The sequence below is a fragment of the Camelus ferus genome, chromosome 26, assembly GCF_009834535.1.
Source record: "Camelus ferus isolate YT-003-E chromosome 26, BCGSAC_Cfer_1.0, whole genome shotgun sequence".
Classification (NCBI taxonomy): domain Eukaryota; kingdom Metazoa; phylum Chordata; class Mammalia; order Artiodactyla; family Camelidae; genus Camelus; species Camelus ferus.
The window spans coordinates 22,565,812-22,582,694 of NC_045721.1; the positions used below are offsets into that span (position 1 = coordinate 22,565,812).

General features: G+C 39.0%; 1 protein-coding gene and 1 long non-coding RNA gene across 7 annotated transcripts in view; one reads left to right on the forward strand and one right to left on the reverse strand.

Annotated features, from left to right (window-relative positions):
* NEIL3 (nei like DNA glycosylase 3) overlaps window positions 1-16,883 on the reverse strand; it is a 357,388-nt gene that overhangs the window by 34,680 nt on the left and 305,825 nt on the right. The window contains exon 9 of one of the 6 annotated variants that reach the window (XM_032468754.1): window positions 9,010-9,179. The exons of 4 other annotated variants lie outside the window; for them this stretch is intronic. The gene's annotated coding sequence lies outside the window, so the exon portion shown is untranslated. Of the gene's footprint in view, window positions 1-9,009; window positions 9,349-16,883 lie in introns of all 6 variants that reach the window. One more of the 6 variants, XM_032468756.1, reaches the window with a different exon arrangement.
* LOC106728845 lies at window positions 807-9,089 on the forward strand. Its single transcript, XR_001365114.2, has 3 exons — window positions 807-836; window positions 1,580-1,672; window positions 8,956-9,089. It is a non-coding gene; the product is annotated as an uncharacterized LOC106728845 (long non-coding RNA).

Here is a 16,883-nt window from a genome sequence, read left to right on the forward strand (position 1 = left end):
GCTCACCAACTAGTGCAGTGAGGAGAGGGATTACACACCGGCACCCTGACAGAGGTACCCTCACAGTGCTACCTGCAGAGAAAGGGAGGAGACCTCGGGTCCCAGACATCTCAGCTAAATTTTGAGGAGTCATCAGCAGAAGTCATTGCATGAAGAATAGGAGAAAGGGGTTTTTAGGCAGATGGGGGGTGGGGGCTGATTCACAAAGCCAGGAGGTGCTAGAGAACTTCACACTTGGGGGAGTTACAAGACTATCTGGAGGACAAGAGGACCGGAAGTGAGGATGGGATGGGTCCAAGAGAAGGCAGCAAAGCCAGGTTATGGAAAATCTGAGATGGTATGCTAAGAACTATGAGTATAATGTTGAAAGGAATAGGGGAACGAATAAAGAATTCTATGCAGATTGACATGCTTAGATTCGCTTAATTAAGTGATCCCCAGAATATTGTGAAGCAGTGGGTCTCAACCAGTGACATTTGGTCACAACTAGGGGCAAGGGGTACTACTGAGATGTAAGGAGTCAGAGGCAGGGATGCTACTAAGTATCTTACAGTGTGCAGGACAAGCCACTACAACAAAAATTAATTATCCAGTTGAAAGCATTAATAGTGCCAAGGTTGAGAAATCCTGGCTGAATAATGCCCCCCACCAACACGTTCGTGATCTAATCCGTGGGATTTGTGAGTGTTTTTCTTTAAATGGCAAAAGGGACTTGACAGATGTGATTAAAAATCAAGGATTGTGAAATGAGGACGTGACTCAGGATTATCTGAGTGGACCCAGCGTAATCACAAAGGTCCTGATAAGGGAGAGGAGGAAGGTCAACGATGGAGAAGGTAATGTGAGGACAGACCCAGTCAGTGAAGGAGCTGGGATGATGCTACACTGATGCCTTTGAAGACGGAGAGGGAGTCAGGAGCTAAGGAATGAAGGCGACCTCCAGAAATTGGAGGTTGTAGGTCCCCACAGCCTTCAGAAGGAGCCAGCCCCACTGACACCTTGACTTCAGGCTAGTAAGACTGATTTTGGGCCTCTTGACCTCCAGAACGCTTGAAGAATAAATCTGTGTTGTTTTAAGCCGCTAAACATGTAATACTTTGTTATAGCAGCAATGGGAAATTAATATTTCTGTTTTGGAGAAAAGGACAGATGGGAAGGGAGTCTTGAGACAGAATAAACAGTAAGGAGGTGTCAGTATTGCCAGGCACTTACCTGAGCACTGGAGATACAACAGTCATCAAGGCAGGGAAAAAAAAATTCTGCTTTCTTGAAACTTACTTTTTTTTTTCGTACGTGTGAGTTCTTGTTACATTCCAGGAAACACTGCCTGGATAATGCTAACTTCCTTTTCCAATCCATCATACATAAGCTAACTTTTTCTATCCTGAGAGCTTTACTTTTGCTTTTTTCAAATTAACCAGTATTTTACAGTATAATTTGAACTCCCCGCTCCAGTTCATAAATTCTCTCTCAACAATTTTTCTATTAACTTTGTTTATAGTTTTATTATGATCGATGGATTATTATTCCCAACTACCCACAGTGCTATTATTAACCCTTCCTTGCCTCCTACCTCTAGGAAGGAACAGACTTCACCATACCACTGTCAGGACTGGCGATTGGACTACTTTGGGTCGACTGGATGCAGATTCTCTTATCTGACTAAAAACTTGTGAGTGAGAAATTAAAATGTCCATTGTTGGAAGCCACTGAGATTTTGGGATGGTGTGTTATGCAGGATACCCTAGGGAAATATGGCTAAAACATGTATGTTTATGTTTAAGCCTTTATGCCTGATGCCACATTGCTATATACACGTGTCCTTTATATATAAAGCTGTTTGGTCTCTCTGTTTTATTTCATTGGTCTATCTGTACAAATTCTATACTATTTTTAGTACTGTGGCACCATAATGCATCTTAATATCTCATGAGTTTCCACTTTTAGTCTTATTTCTCAAAATTATATTAACTTTGTATGAATGTGTAAACTTTCAAATTATATTTAGAATCAGTTTCATGTTCTTCTGCAAATTCTGCTGAGATATTGATCATATATAAACACTGAGTTTATAGATAAACTTGGGAAACCGTTAATAACTTTACAATGTTAACACACCTTCTTTATTAAGATCTCATTTGATTAGCTTTAGAAATCTTAAGTTTCTCTGTGAAGACCTTCTTTCTTCATCGGTCTAATTCCTAGGTATTTCATAGTTTGCATTGATATTTTGAGTGACAAATTATCTTCTCTTATATTTTTATTTGTTTTTTTCTATGTGAGGTCCTGGATTCCAAGGTAAAATGTGGACAGCCAATTGAGGAGGAGAAGAAAATATTAGCACTTCTATAAACACTTATTATTTATTTTATGTTAAGATTTTAATTTTTAGGCAAATAGTACCTAATGTATTAATACATTTGTTCTATATATAATAATAATAATGATAGCTAATTTTTATGAGGTACCAACTTTGTGCTAGGTACTATTCAGATGCTTTCTAAGTATTTAATCACTTAATCCTCACAAAATCCTAAGTGGTAATTTTTTCCCCATCATTTTAAAGGCAAGAAAGAGGAGGCAGAGAGTGGTTATGTAATCTGCCTAAGTTCACACAGGTGTGAGTGACAGAACCAAGATTTGAACCCAAAGCAATCTGGCTTTTAGTCTCTACATTATGTTGTTTGTAAAGTACCTACTTGCAGTTTATAAATAAATATGGGGGTCATACAAGGCTCATAAAATGTGCTGGCTTGCTTTTTAAAGATAAGGATTATATGTTTTTTAAAGTTTTATTTATCAACTTTTAGAGGAACCAGTATTTTGAGACTAGTGGTGCAGAAAAATGCTATTAATCTTTAAAGTTTATCTTGTGTCTGGCAATTTCACTTAACTCTTATCAGATACACTAATTTGTTCATTCTCTTGGTTTTCTACATAACCTTATCATTTATAAATAATGAAAGTTTTATCTCTTCCTTTCCAATTCTTATCATTACCAATTATTTTCCTTGTCTTATTGTGTTGGCTAGGGCCTTCAGTACTACACTGAATAGTTGTGATAAAAGATATCCTTGCTTTGTTGAGTTCAAAATTTCTTCAATAAATGCTATTTAGCTGAGTCTTGTAAATGAATACTTTTATCAAGTTAAAGACATCATATTTGCTCCCAGTTTTCTTAGTTCCTTTTGTTTTATCATTAAATAAGTGTAAAATTTATTAAATGCTTTTTCTCTATCTACTGAGATGATAATTTTTATTTTAGTCCACTGTTGTGATGAATTACATGGATAGAGTTTTGGTCAGTAAGCCATTGTACCATTCCTGAGATCATTCCTACAAATTCACTTAGTATTAGTCTTAATAGCTTATAAATTTATTTGGCTAATATTTTATTTAGTATTTTCTCATTTATGTTCAGAAGTAGGCTATTTCCCTTTTCTTCTGTATTGTCTTTATCTAATTTTAAGATATTAAGCTCATAAAATGACTCATGCAGTCTTTGCTTTTTCTGGAAAAGCTTTCACAAGATAAAATTATCTGCCTTTTAAAGTTTCACTTAAGCTCCAAAGGACCTTATTTCAACTAACTCCAAGGTATTTAGTTACCGAAGAAGAAAAGGAGGGCTCCCAGTGCCTGTAATCTGGCATTTTCTAGAGAAATTTTATTTAGTCAGTTAAATATTTTCTGCAATCACCGTAAGTGAGCGTTAACACTTCAGAGCAGAATTTTGAAATATGGAGTTTTGGCAATTTTAGAAAGGATTACAAATATTAGTGCTTCATATGGTGTTATCATTTGGTTGCCAACCATTTCTGAAGACAATTTCCCCCACAATTCCTGCCAGATTACTACTGAAAAGAATTAAAATAAATATGTCAACATAAAACAAGTTTTATTTGGCACATTGAAAGACAAAAAGGAATCAGGTCTCGGAAGGCAATTACTATAAACATTAGATTTCTGGTGGGGACCACATTTGTTCCCATGAGAAGTTACATCAAAGATATCCTTTTCAAGAATGGAGCATTGCCACTTGAGGCAAAAGGGCAACTGTGATCTGCCTTGATCAGGTCAGAATGTGGGGGAGGGGGTTAGTGAGGAGCCCGCCTTAGGAAACAGAAGCTCAGAACAGAAATCTTAATAGATTTCAGGTAGCAATGATCAAGTAGTGACTTGGTCATTTTAGACCAAGGACCAAGACTATAAAAGGTTTGAAATATTTTTACTTGCAGACTCAGTGATGTTATTATAAATGATTGCCAGAATTACATACTGAGCAACTGGAAAATTCTTAAGACATTAGCAGGTTGGGTGCTGTTTTTAGGAACAGCAAGGCATTTTGAGAAGTGGAAGCAAACCAGAGGGGAGGTGACAGCAGACAAGAAGAGAAGAGACTGAGCCAAGTTCTTCTCACCACAAAGAAGAGCCCAGGAAAGGTCTTGAGCCTGAGAATGGACCTGGAGTTTAAAGCAGAAATGCTTGGATTCTGTCATGTCATTATGCCATGGTATCTACCTTGTGGACATTCCAAGTTTGGCTGGATTGTGTTGGGGTGTGATTTGAAGTTAGGTGACATTGAAATTGATAGCTGTGAAATGACAGCACCAGATGGACCTCGCTAGCATGAAGCAATCAAAGGTATGCACAGGTTAAGGAAAAATACTCCATCCTGAGCTTGACAGACCGTATAGAAAGAGGTTATATCATTGACTAAAGGTCAGATATAAATATAGTGAGCTTCTTTAAGACTCTTGGGCATGCTCCAGCCTCCTCGATGACATTCACACACCAGGAGATAACTTGTCAGCTGTTATGTGTGTCCGTCTCTATCTATGTAATGGAACAAACAAAAAGCTCAAGAGATGATTGTGTCCAATCTATTGTATTTGATGTCTCAGTGAGAACACAATGGTTATAATATAGTAAAAATAGAGTTACATTCCTAACAGAACAGAAGGGTCCATTTCCGCAGACAAATATAAGGTCACCTTTTGCCAAACTTTTAGCATATGTAATTTTAATCAGCTATCATAGTCAACAGAGAAACTCAGTCTTATAATATTTGTAGATATCTTGAAACCTGTTAAAAAATAAACAATATTTTGACATTGTTCATATTATGCAGACAGGGTTCAGAGTTTATCTGTTAAGTCTCAAGAAGGATTCTTTGGCATTTCTGATCTAATTATTATTGTTTTGGACCAGTTTGGACTAGTGATTAATTCACAATAGGGTCTATATTCCATTACTCATCTCTTGGACTTGAAAGGTTTATCAGACCCAAAGCTATTAGATGTTTAAAATTCTGCACTTTGTGCTTACTCGCTAAATATTGACTCCTACATTTTTGGGGGTTTTTTCTGTTCCACTATTTTCATTGGTGAAATGATAGGAAAATGCTAGGGTGTGTTTGTGTGTGTGTGCGTGCCTGCATGTGCACACACATATGTGTTTTACAGCCTTTCAGGGATTAAACACTCACCTTTACAAAGTGTTCTAATTTGGATTAGCAGAGCTGAGTAACACTGCATTCTATTCCTGTATTAACTCTCAGCCAGGGTATCCGAGGTCATATCCTAAATGCCAACTGGAATTGCTGTCTATTTTAGATGTGGACTGGAAGTTTGTATCAGTAGATATGCATGTGACAGCCTGATTGTAAATGGCTTGATTAATCCCTCAGCACATGCATGTTAGAACTTGCTTCTGAGGTTCAGTGCTCTGTGAAAAGGATTCACACTGAACGTTAGGAATTCAAAACTCCCCAAAAGAAAAGGGTTAAGCATGATGTTAACTCAGATCGAAAAGGCCAAGGCAGTTACAGAAACACACTTGCAGAGATTCCAGATAAGAAAATAATTTTGTACAAATTTCACCGTGTACTGTCTTTCAAACTGTGTGGGAAGTCGAACTGTTTTACAGAAGGGCAGTCAACAATCTTTCTTGGTATAGCCTGGGCTTAATGCTTCATTTTAGAAAAAGGAGGGATATTTCAAAGAGAGAAAACCACTGCCTGGAGGACTTCCAATTACCAAAATGATGCCAAATGGATGAAAGTCTGCACTGAGTTCTTTGCATGATAACATAAAAAGTTTTGAAGTCTATTTTTTATAGAAGTTATTCTAGAGGAGTAGAAAATGTGGAAGTGTTAACTCCCAGGCAGAAGTTTGCATTTGGCTTGTGACACAGTCATGAGTTTCTTACGACTTGCGCTTTGGGGATTAGTTAGGGATTACATTCAACTGCATAAAACAGAAGCACAATTATGGCAGCTTAACCAAATAAGGGCTTCTTTGTCTTATATATTAAATCTGGACATAGGTGGTGTGGTTGGTGTAGTGGCCTCGTAAGAGCATCAACATCCTGGATTTATTCTGTCTTTTCGTTCCTTCATCCTCATGGTTACTTCATGGCTGCAAGATAGTAATCCTTACCTCTAGAGTCCCTTCTGTGTTCCAAGCAGGAAGAATAGGGAAGCCTGACACCCATGTCAGGAGAGTAACACTACACAGGAACTCCTGGTAGGTTTCAGCTCATCTCATTGACAAAATCATGTCATGTGGTTAGCCTTTGCTTTAACAGAGTCTGAGTTTCTCAGGTAGGGCGTTTTGTTTGTTTTGTTTTTGTCTGTGTTTTGGCTGCATTGCCAATAAAAAAGGAAAACGAGGGTTCTCTTAGCAGAAATGAAGTAGAGAGTGGATATTGGGTAGGCAAGCACCATGTTCTGCCACATGTTCCTTCAAAATATTTACCAGTATCCATTCTGTTCTGCCACTGCCCTGATATTCTGATTGCTCTTTGGCACACCATGACCTCTGTCCTTATTTTGCTTGATTAGAAGTAGATTTTGTTCAACATGACTTTGGTACATAGAGTTGAGGTTCTCAGGGAATAATGACATTCCCTGAGAGCTTGTTGTTCAAGAGTTCATTCCTCCACAGGGCTCCCCAACAACCACCCCCTCCCCAATTACTCACACGTGCAGAAATGCTAGGGAAGTATATTAGATTGTCAACCTGGATACGAAATCAAAAGCAAGTCTATTAACTCTAGTTACCATATGATCCAGCAACCCCATTCCTGGGCATATATCTGGAGAAAACTCTAACTCAAAAAGATACATGCAGTCCAGTGTTCATAGCAGCACTATTTACAATGACCAAGACATGGAAGCAAACTAAATGTCTATTAACAGTTAAATGGATAAAGATGTGGGATATATATACAATGGACTATTACTCAGCCACAAAAAAGAAGGAAATAATGCCATTTGCAGCAACATAGATGGACCTAGAGATTATCATATTAAGTGAAGTAAGTCAGACAGAGAAAGACAAATACCATATGATATCTTTCATACGTGGAATCTTAAAAAATGATACAAATAAACTTATTTACAAACCAGAAGTAGACTCAGACACAGAAAACAAACTATCGTTACCAAAGGGGAAAGAGGTGAGGAGGAAGGATAAATTAGGAGTTTGGGATTAACAGATATACACTACTATATATAAAATAGATAAACAACAAGGTCCTACTGTAGAGCACAGGAAACTATATTCAATATCTTGTAATAACTTATAATGGAAAAGAATCTGAAAAAGAATATGTATATGTATACGTGTAACTGAATCACTTTGCTGTATATCTGAAACTAACACATTATAAGTCAACTATACTTCAATTTAAAAAGTGAGTCTGACATCATTCTTCATATGTTGGCCCTGAGAGTTGAAACCTAAAGGCTAAACCATGTTGATACCAACAAAACAAAACAAAACAAAACAAAAACCCCAAAGCAAACAGTGGTCGAACTAACAGGGTAAGTAGACAAATCCAATGGTGATTTTAACATCCCTTATCAAGTGTATATAGTACAATCTCCAAGATAAACTATATGCTAGGAAAGAAACATACTCAATAAACTTAAAAGGCTTGACTTTTAAAGCATGTTAACTGATAATAACAGACTTAAATTAGAAATCAATAATATATCTAGATAAGCCTAGACATTTGGAAATTAAAGAACTCCCTTCTAAATATCAGAGAGGTCAAGGGAAGAACAATCACAAAGAAAATAAAAACTGTGTTTGAGTAAAATTGTAATAAAAATACGGCCTGTGAAAATTTGTGGGATGTTGCTAAAGCAGTGCTTAAAGGATAATTCTTAAATTAGGAAAGAAAAAAGATATAAGATCACTCTAAATTTCTACCTTAAGAATTTAGAAAAAGAAATACATGTATGTGATTGTATAACTGAATTGCTTTGCTGTACACCTGAAACTAACATTGTAAATTGACTACACTTCAATAAAAAATAAGAATTATAAAAGAGAATTTAGAGAAAGACAAGCAATTTAAGCCCAAATATATAAAAGGAAAAAAAATACTAAATATAAGAATGGAGATCAAGAAGTATAAAGCAAACAATGGAGGAAATCCACAAAACTGAAACCAAGTTCTCTGAAAAGATTAATAAAATGTTTCTTTTGATAAGGACAAAGAACTTAAAAAGAAAACCAAAACTAACTATTTTCAGGAATAAATGAAAGTTTGGCTTTTTTTTCATATATTCTAGATACTAAAGGAATAATAAGGGAATATTATGAACAACTTTGTGCCAACATATAAGACAATTTACATGAAGCAAACAAATTCCTTGAAAAACAACTTGCCAAAACTGACAAAGTAGAAAATCTGAGTTGTCCCATAATAATGGATTGAATTTATCATCAGAACCTCCCCACAAGTAAAAACTTGAGTCTCAAATGGCTTTATGGGTGATTCTCTCAAAGTTTAAAAAAAATAATGTAAATCCCACAGGTGACTGCACATAACATTGAAAAGGCATTAACAATTCCCAACTTTTACTATGAGGCTTATTATATCCAGCCTGGCATTTGATTTTATCTGACTTACAGGCTAATAAATTAACCTCTTACTGTTTCATAGATTCTGGCAGAAGACGCGAGACCCCTGGATCGGAGACAAATGACTATTACTCACCGACCACAGGCACCATGAGCATCATCATGTTGGTGGCTGTCCCCCAGGTTCTCCAGCCCCACAGAGTGACACAAAGTGACACAAAGGGCTGACACTTGCATGGAATGATCACAAGAGAGGGTTCCTCAGCCTGGAGACTCCACTGACACACCTGCCTTCTGACCCAGAGCCTGAGTGAAGATCAAGGAAAAGGGTTTGGGTTTCAGCTCAGCCACTGACATGTTCCCAGCGCAGGACAAATCACCTGTGTTTTAGGATCTCAGCTTCATTATCCATAAACTCAGAGGACATGAACAAGGTGATCTCCCAAGTCCCTTCCAGCTTTATCACTTTAAGTGTCTATGAATTAAAAAAGATTTGAAAAACAGAGCTTTAAATTATTTCATGTAATGGAATTAACAGCATGAAGTTAAAGACCTGGGGAACTCCTCTGGTCAACTTTTGACCTGAAAATATCCATCTCCCTCACCCTACGATTCTGTGCTTTGGAACTTCCTGACAATTACATTTATGGTTTCAGATGCGTACTGCTCGTCAGATGCTATTCTTTTCATATCCGTTTAAAAATATCTCTTGATGGTGAGAACAAATCAAATAAAAATACCTAGGTGTTTAAATGTGTATGCAAGTACCTGTCAAACATCCAGATATATGAATACATAACTATATGTATACTATGTACATGGGTATATATGTACATATAAAATACAAATATGTATGTGCATGTGTACACATTGGCTAATACAAGCAGACCTCAGAGATATCACGGGTTTGGTTCCAAACCACCATAATAAAATGAATATTGCAATAAAGCGAGTCACACAAAGTTTTTGGTTTCCCAGTGCACGTAACAGTTATGTACTTAAAAATAACTCCACCAATAACACATGCTCTACATAACATCATGTTTGCTTAGAGCTATAGAAAACCTGAAAAACAGTGACTTAAACACAAAAAGGGCCGATTTTTCTCAAAACCTGAAAAACAATGACTTAACCACAGAAAGGGCTTATTTTTCTCATGCACAGGACACTGTGGAGATGGTAAGTCCAGGGCTGCTGCAGCTAAAACTCTTCAAGATCATCAACGGTTCAAACTCCTGTTCCCTATTCCCCCTTCATCAGCCTGTGGCCTCTGTACTCATGTTTGCAAAATAGCTGCTGCCCCTCCAGGCATCACATTCTGATCCCAGGCAGGAAGAAAGGGAAAGGTCCAGAAGCCTTTCCCATAAAGTTTTGCCTTGTCTTGAGAAGGGCTACTTCCCCCAGATATGTCTGCCTATATCCTATATCTGGCTGGAACCGGGTAACATAGCTTTCCCTTGCTGCAAAGTTATTTGGGGAAGTGAAGATATTTATGTATTAAGCTGGGATCATTGGTGATCCTTGAATATCCAATAAAACTGGAGTTCTGTTAGCAAGGGGGGAAGGAGAGAACAGATCGTGGCAAGTGACAAGCAGTTTCTGCCATTTGCCTCCTGTAGAAAAAGTAGAAAAACCAGAGTTGCGTTTCTCAGTTCTTTTGGTTCCATTTATTTAGTTTTTCTCCCTCTGTCTCCTGATCAATACCTCACTGAAAATAGAGACCTTCTTGGCCTTACCTCAAGATAGTTAAAGCAACTTTGAAGCTATATCCTTAATAGCTTTCTGAATCAAAGAACTTGCAGAATACACCCCCCACCCCACACCAGGAGAATTTAGTATCCCTAAGATAGAATCTTGAAGGAGAAAAAAATGTAAATAAGGTTTCAGGGCAGAAATTGAAAATGGTTTCATGAAAGACTGTCAGCATTTTATTTGGATCACAAAACAGGCCATTTCCTGTCTTCTCAAAGCCCTACACTTCTTAAATCACTTCCCTGTAACCCAGCGTGTGGAAATGGACCCGGTGGAGGCCACAGAGGCGACCGCCTCCCCCTCCTAAGTGCACGGCTTTTTGCTAACAGCTCTAGGCGCTGACTGCAGGGCCTGGTCCTGTTCATCACTGTCATAATCACCATGGATTATATTTTTGAGTGCCCTGGAGGGGCACGGTAATGCACTGTGTAAAATGTTTACTGTCCTGTTTCTGCTTCCGGATTGTTAGATGTGTTCACACTGCGCTATCTCTGATTGCAAGCAATGCTGTCCGCTGCTGTCAGCCACCTAAAGTCAAAGCTTTTTAAACTGTGGCCGTTTACCGAAGGAATCTGATGAAACAGTGACACCAACACTTTTCAGCCAAGTTTTTTCATCATTAATGGATTTTCTCAACATGCCTATTAGCAGGTACTATTTTCTTGGCATCATGAACTTCGAGGTTGGCCAGAAACTTTGGAATCTGGAGGCGGAAAAAAAAGCTAATATTTATCAGTCCTGGGGACAGTGTTAAATGCTTTCTATTTCATTCCTGAGTTATTGTTCTGAAGGCATAATTAGTGCACACATTTTGAGATGAAGCAGCTGATGCTAAGGGAGTTTAGATTGGTCGTCCAAAGTCACATAAGCTAGTAGAAGGTCAAAAGTGAACTTGAACCCGGGTCCTAACTTTATTAACTTTCCACTACAGTATATTGTCCTTTAGGAAGTGGCATAGTATATAGACATACGTGTAACTGAATCACTTTGCTGTACACCTGAAATATTATAAATCAACTATACTTCAATAAGGAAAGAGACATGTTATAAGATTTCACCAAGAGGTCACAAAACCCAAACCTCATTAGTGAATTCAGTTTAAACTAATATGGAGGAAACTTAACTCTTACTGACATCAGTGGTTACCGCGCACAACGAGAAACAGGTGTTTTCACAGGTAGGCGAAGGGACTTAGGAAATCTAACAGAATTCAGGAACAAGGCATATTCTTTTCTTCAAGGTGTATTATGCACTATGCACATTTAATGTAGTGGAACTAAAATGACACTCTGTTCTTGTTTACCGTGCTTTATTTCCCCTGTCCATACTTACATCTTTATTCCGTTTACTTTATGCGTCCTCCATCAGAGTGATTGTTTTTCTAATAGTTTATCTCTACTCTTAACTCTTCTTTCAGCAGCAGTTTCTAGGGTGACGCTCCATTTGACTCGTGCCTCCTTAACGTTTGTTGCAGTGCTTTCAGAATTCTCCTCCTCGTTCACGTCGGCCTCATCCTCCTCTGGCACTACTTCTGAATGCTCCTAACTGCACATTTATTTCCTGGGTACGGTTTAGACTCCTGCCTCTCCCCTCGGTATTTTACAATTGCAGATGGCTTTTCTGTAGCCTTCTTCTTTTCTCAGAGTCCCGACTTGTTAAAGCTTGCGTGCCCGCTCGCTTAAATGGCAATGCGGTGAGGACGTGCGCGTCTGCAGACTGCGACTGCTCTTGATTCTAGCTGCACCTTGTTTCACAGGGGCCTGGTTTTCATCGGTCTCCTTATTTCTAATAATTCCATCTGTAATGACTGTGCACCGTATCGTAACTTTAAAAAGGGAATCTTAAAGATCTTTTTTGCACATTCTTTTCTTTACAAAATTTGCTGTAAAGAGGCAGCTCTGTCCTTTAAATGTTCTCAGCATGCAAAGTGTTTTATATTAGAGACTAAAGCCCAAAGGGATAGCATTAATCTCTCCTGTTTCCTCTCCCAGGCTTTCTGGCTTTAAACTCGTATTTCCCACTTGGTAACATGAGATACACCACGTTTGCAGCGTTCCAAAGCATTTTTCATTAGCCTCATACTATCTTGATATTCCAACACTGAATTTGATGAGCATGATTATTTAATAATGTCATATTCCGGCCTATGCACTTCCCTTATATGGTTAGTAAAATAAAAAAAAAAAAAGATCAGCCATCTAATATTATCTGATAGAGACTAAAATAAAATATAAAAGCAGATCTAAAAGCACTTTTGAAATAAATAGACCAAGTGAAGGAAAGAAGGCTTACATAAACACAAAGAACCTTGGGACTTAATATAAAGGAATAGTAAAATAGCAATGGCTGTCTATAAAATACATGGGAACTAAACGTCAGGTTCTTTCCATACTTTTAAATCACAGAATCATGATACAATTTTTCCCCATTTGTAAGGAAACCAGCAAGCGTTAGAATTACCCGCAGTAAAGAACCAAGTAGGTACTAAACAAGGAGCCTAAGACGTTGGACCTGCCTGTGTCAACACAGCAGGTCAGACAAGACCCCAGGTGTGCCAGGCTGATTTGGGCACAAAAGAAGGGGGGCCCAGCCTGGTGCGGAAACCTGGTGAGTCAAGACAGACCACAAGAAGGGGCTCAGGCTGACTATGAGTATGTAAATCTGAGCATAAGTGTTGATGATATTCTGGGGTAAAGCAGACCAGCTCCGTTTACCACTGATTCTGATCATGGGAATGTAATTCACAGAGCATTTCGTTGGAAACTGCGTTATATCACATGCTATTATTATCAGTCCACAAGCATGTGGTTTGTACACTAACGGAAGACTGCAGAGAAAACAGTTTATGAATCAGAAGGGGTAAGTGAAGACGGTCAATCTGTATGACTTTAAAAGTTTGGAAATTCTTGCTTTGACATTAGGAAAATTAATTTTTACACTGTATGTCAATTTCTTGTGATTTAAGCTTATTTATTTTTGTACTATTTCTCCATTAGTAAGAATATCTAGTCATTTCTTTTCATTGTACCACATTTAAACACTTACTGACAATTAAACTTCCCACTCCTCTCACATTCTGATTCTTTAAGCCCCTGTTTAGTATCTTGTAAAATAGAAGTTTCTCCATAGACAAGGATGTTACACGTCACACAGTGGCTCTGTGAAGGCCTCCCCACACTCTGACTAAGCAGGAAACACTCAAGGGGGTGGAGATGCCGTTCAGAAACAGATTCCCTCACACAGGCTACCAATCAGACATCCATTTGTGCATAAATATTTCCCTTAAAAAATAACTCTAGGCAGATTAGTTTATTTTCGCAGATTAATTTACTATTAGGGTAAATGTCTTTACTCAGAAGATGACTGGGCCTCCCCTCTCCTGCAGTTTGCTTCCTGTCACTCGCCCAGCAGGACACCAGGGGACCGGAAGGGGTAACGATTCTCTGGAGCTAGCCTGAGTGGGAACATGTCAGGAGTCGGTCCGGGAGATATGGCCACAGTCCCCCCATCCTCCTGGGGCCCCCAGCACTGCCTCTCAGCAGCTTCCCTGGGCCATGGCCGTGGGGGCTGGGATGCGTCTTGTTGATCCTTTTCATAATCTTTGCCGTACACGTTGCCTCCATCCACAGCCTCCCCTCCTTGGACCGTAGGAGCTAGCTGTCCACAGCTCACCTGCTCATGAACAGTTGTTCCTTAGACTTGGAATAAAACATGGCACCATATTGATGGGTTCACTCACCCAGCCTAGGAGCTTCTGTGAGAGAGCAGAGCGATTAGGGGCAGACAGGACCTCACACCCTGGGGATCCAAAACCCTGCCTACCCGGAACGGTGAAGACTGAGGACAGCTCAGCACCCAAAAGTAAGATTTGTGAGAGTCAGGAAAAGAGAAGGGAAAATCTGGAGTCTGAGGAAAGGCTTTGGTGGGGAGGGGAGCGGTGGACAACGAGTGAGTGGCAGGAACACGGTGGGCGTCTGTAGAGGCGACATGGAGCAGGGGATGGAAGAGATGGGTCAGCAGGGTGAAACCTTTTTAGAAAAAGATAGAAAGCTCATCAACGGTGTTGTATACCCTGCAATTTTTACCTACAGCTTTTGGAAGCAAGTGAACTAGGAGTGGGAACTGCTGTCTAGTTAAAGAGAGCAGACAACTTAGAGAAATTATATGAAGTCAACGTTTGTTGGAATTAGCATAGGGGTCGGTAACCCTTTTCTGTAAAGGGTCCGATAGTAAGTACTTCAGTCTTTGCCAACTATGAGGCGGTGTTGAGAACATTTCATAGGTACATGTATGACAGAAGAGAAGGCAAATTCGCACAAATTTTTATGGATGAAATTCAAAATATAATGATGATATAAGTAAGTTTGTTTTTAAAAATACATGACTACTAACGAGAAGAATGGAATTCTCTTTTGGGGGAGGTAGCATTTTACGTAACTGATGTTCAAACTTAGTTTTCACTATGGTCGGAATCAACTGCCGATGCATCTGTTAATGTTGACCCCAAATGAGATTTTTGAGTACTTTATCTTCGAAAATGTCTTTTCACACAGATAGGTTATCACCAAGCACATGTCAACAGAGGGGCATATAATTTTAATTGAGCATATTTATCAGTTGGCAGGCATAAAGAATTCTATTATATTTTTCTCTTGATATCTGATTTTAGTGCACCATTATATTACATATTAGTAATTTTCAGAGGAAGATTAGGTGGGAGCTCCTCCATTGCACCGTTAATTGGATTTTGAAATATGGAGGGTTTTTTTTTTTCCTTGTATTTTGATTAAGGTCTGAAAAAAGCCATTAGAACTATAGAGTTTGAACTTGGAAACTCTATCTACCACTGCAAATACGTGTGGGAACGGAGATCTCATTTGTTGTTTTAACTTTGAATAGTATACGGCAGGTGGAAGGGAGCTTTGTTTTGTTTCAAACAGCGTTAGTCATCATAGTGAGCACGGTTTTACCTTGTAATTTTATGTCAGATTCATTAAGAAATGTCATCCAGTCGGCACGAAAAGCTAATATGCAACCACTCGGTGTTTGACAATAGTAGGTGAGGGAGCGCTTCCAGCCACGGGGCCTTTGTTCACCAGCCTCTGAATCAGACTGGTGGCGTCAGAATCCCAGTACTCACTCACTGAGCCTTGTGACTTCGGGCAAATTGTCTAACCTAAGTCCTCTAAGAGAGGGTAAGAGTTCTCCCTTCTCCTAGGGTTGTGAGGATTAATGAAGAGAGGGTGCGGAATAATATAAACAATTGGCAAATAGTTTTTAGTAGTAAAATAAAACCCCACCATCATGCTATACATGGATCAAAAAATTCAGCCATGAAACATGAGGCCGCGGGGTGGAGGGCACAGGGGGCGAGGAATGGTTATCCTCATCGGAGGGAAGCTAGCGAGACGAACTTGGGGAAGCCTGCCACAGAGGATACGTTCCCATCGCCAGTCACCTTCTACCTGCATTCTTGGTGAGGGACTTCACTGCGTTAGAATCACTGTAAGTATTTTATTAACACTGCCATGGTGATGTCCCTCTATTTTATTCTTTATAACCACCCTATGAGATGGGTATTGATATCCTTTTATGGGCAAGGAAATCAAGGCTGCCATCCTGGAATTGACCCAGTTCACCTTTTCCTATCAGCCCAGGCTCAACTCATCCAACCTCACCAGTTCCGGGCAGCCGCTCCCCCGGGAATCCCAGTTCTTCCTTCTCCAGAGCGTCTGCAGGTAGAGAGCAGAGCACGGTTCATGGGTGGTGCTCCCGCTCGGACCCTGAAGCTGCCTTTAAAGGTACTGACGTCCTCATAGATGACCTTTTATATGACCTCACTGTGTGCCTAGCTCCTTCTACGGCAGGGGTGTGCCTCACCTACTCTTGTGTGTACAGAGATGGCTCCTGAGTAGTTATGCAGAGAAAAGTATTAAATCAAAGAATGGATGACTGAAGATTGTTACACAGATGAAGTAATATTTTACTATTATCCTTCACTAAAGACAATACTTTTCAGGCATTTATTTCATGTGTTCACTATTTTCATATTCTTTTTTATATTATGTTATTTATTTATAAACTAAAAGAAACCTTCCTTAGAAGGAATACATAGATTAACATGCATTCGTGCTCAGATCCCAAGTTTGCCATTAAAAAAGCTATGGGAACGTAAGCAAAAAAATTTCGCTTCTCTGTTCTTTCTTTTATTTCGTTATCTGAAAGTTATCTTCAGGATCAAATTCAATTCTGAAATTC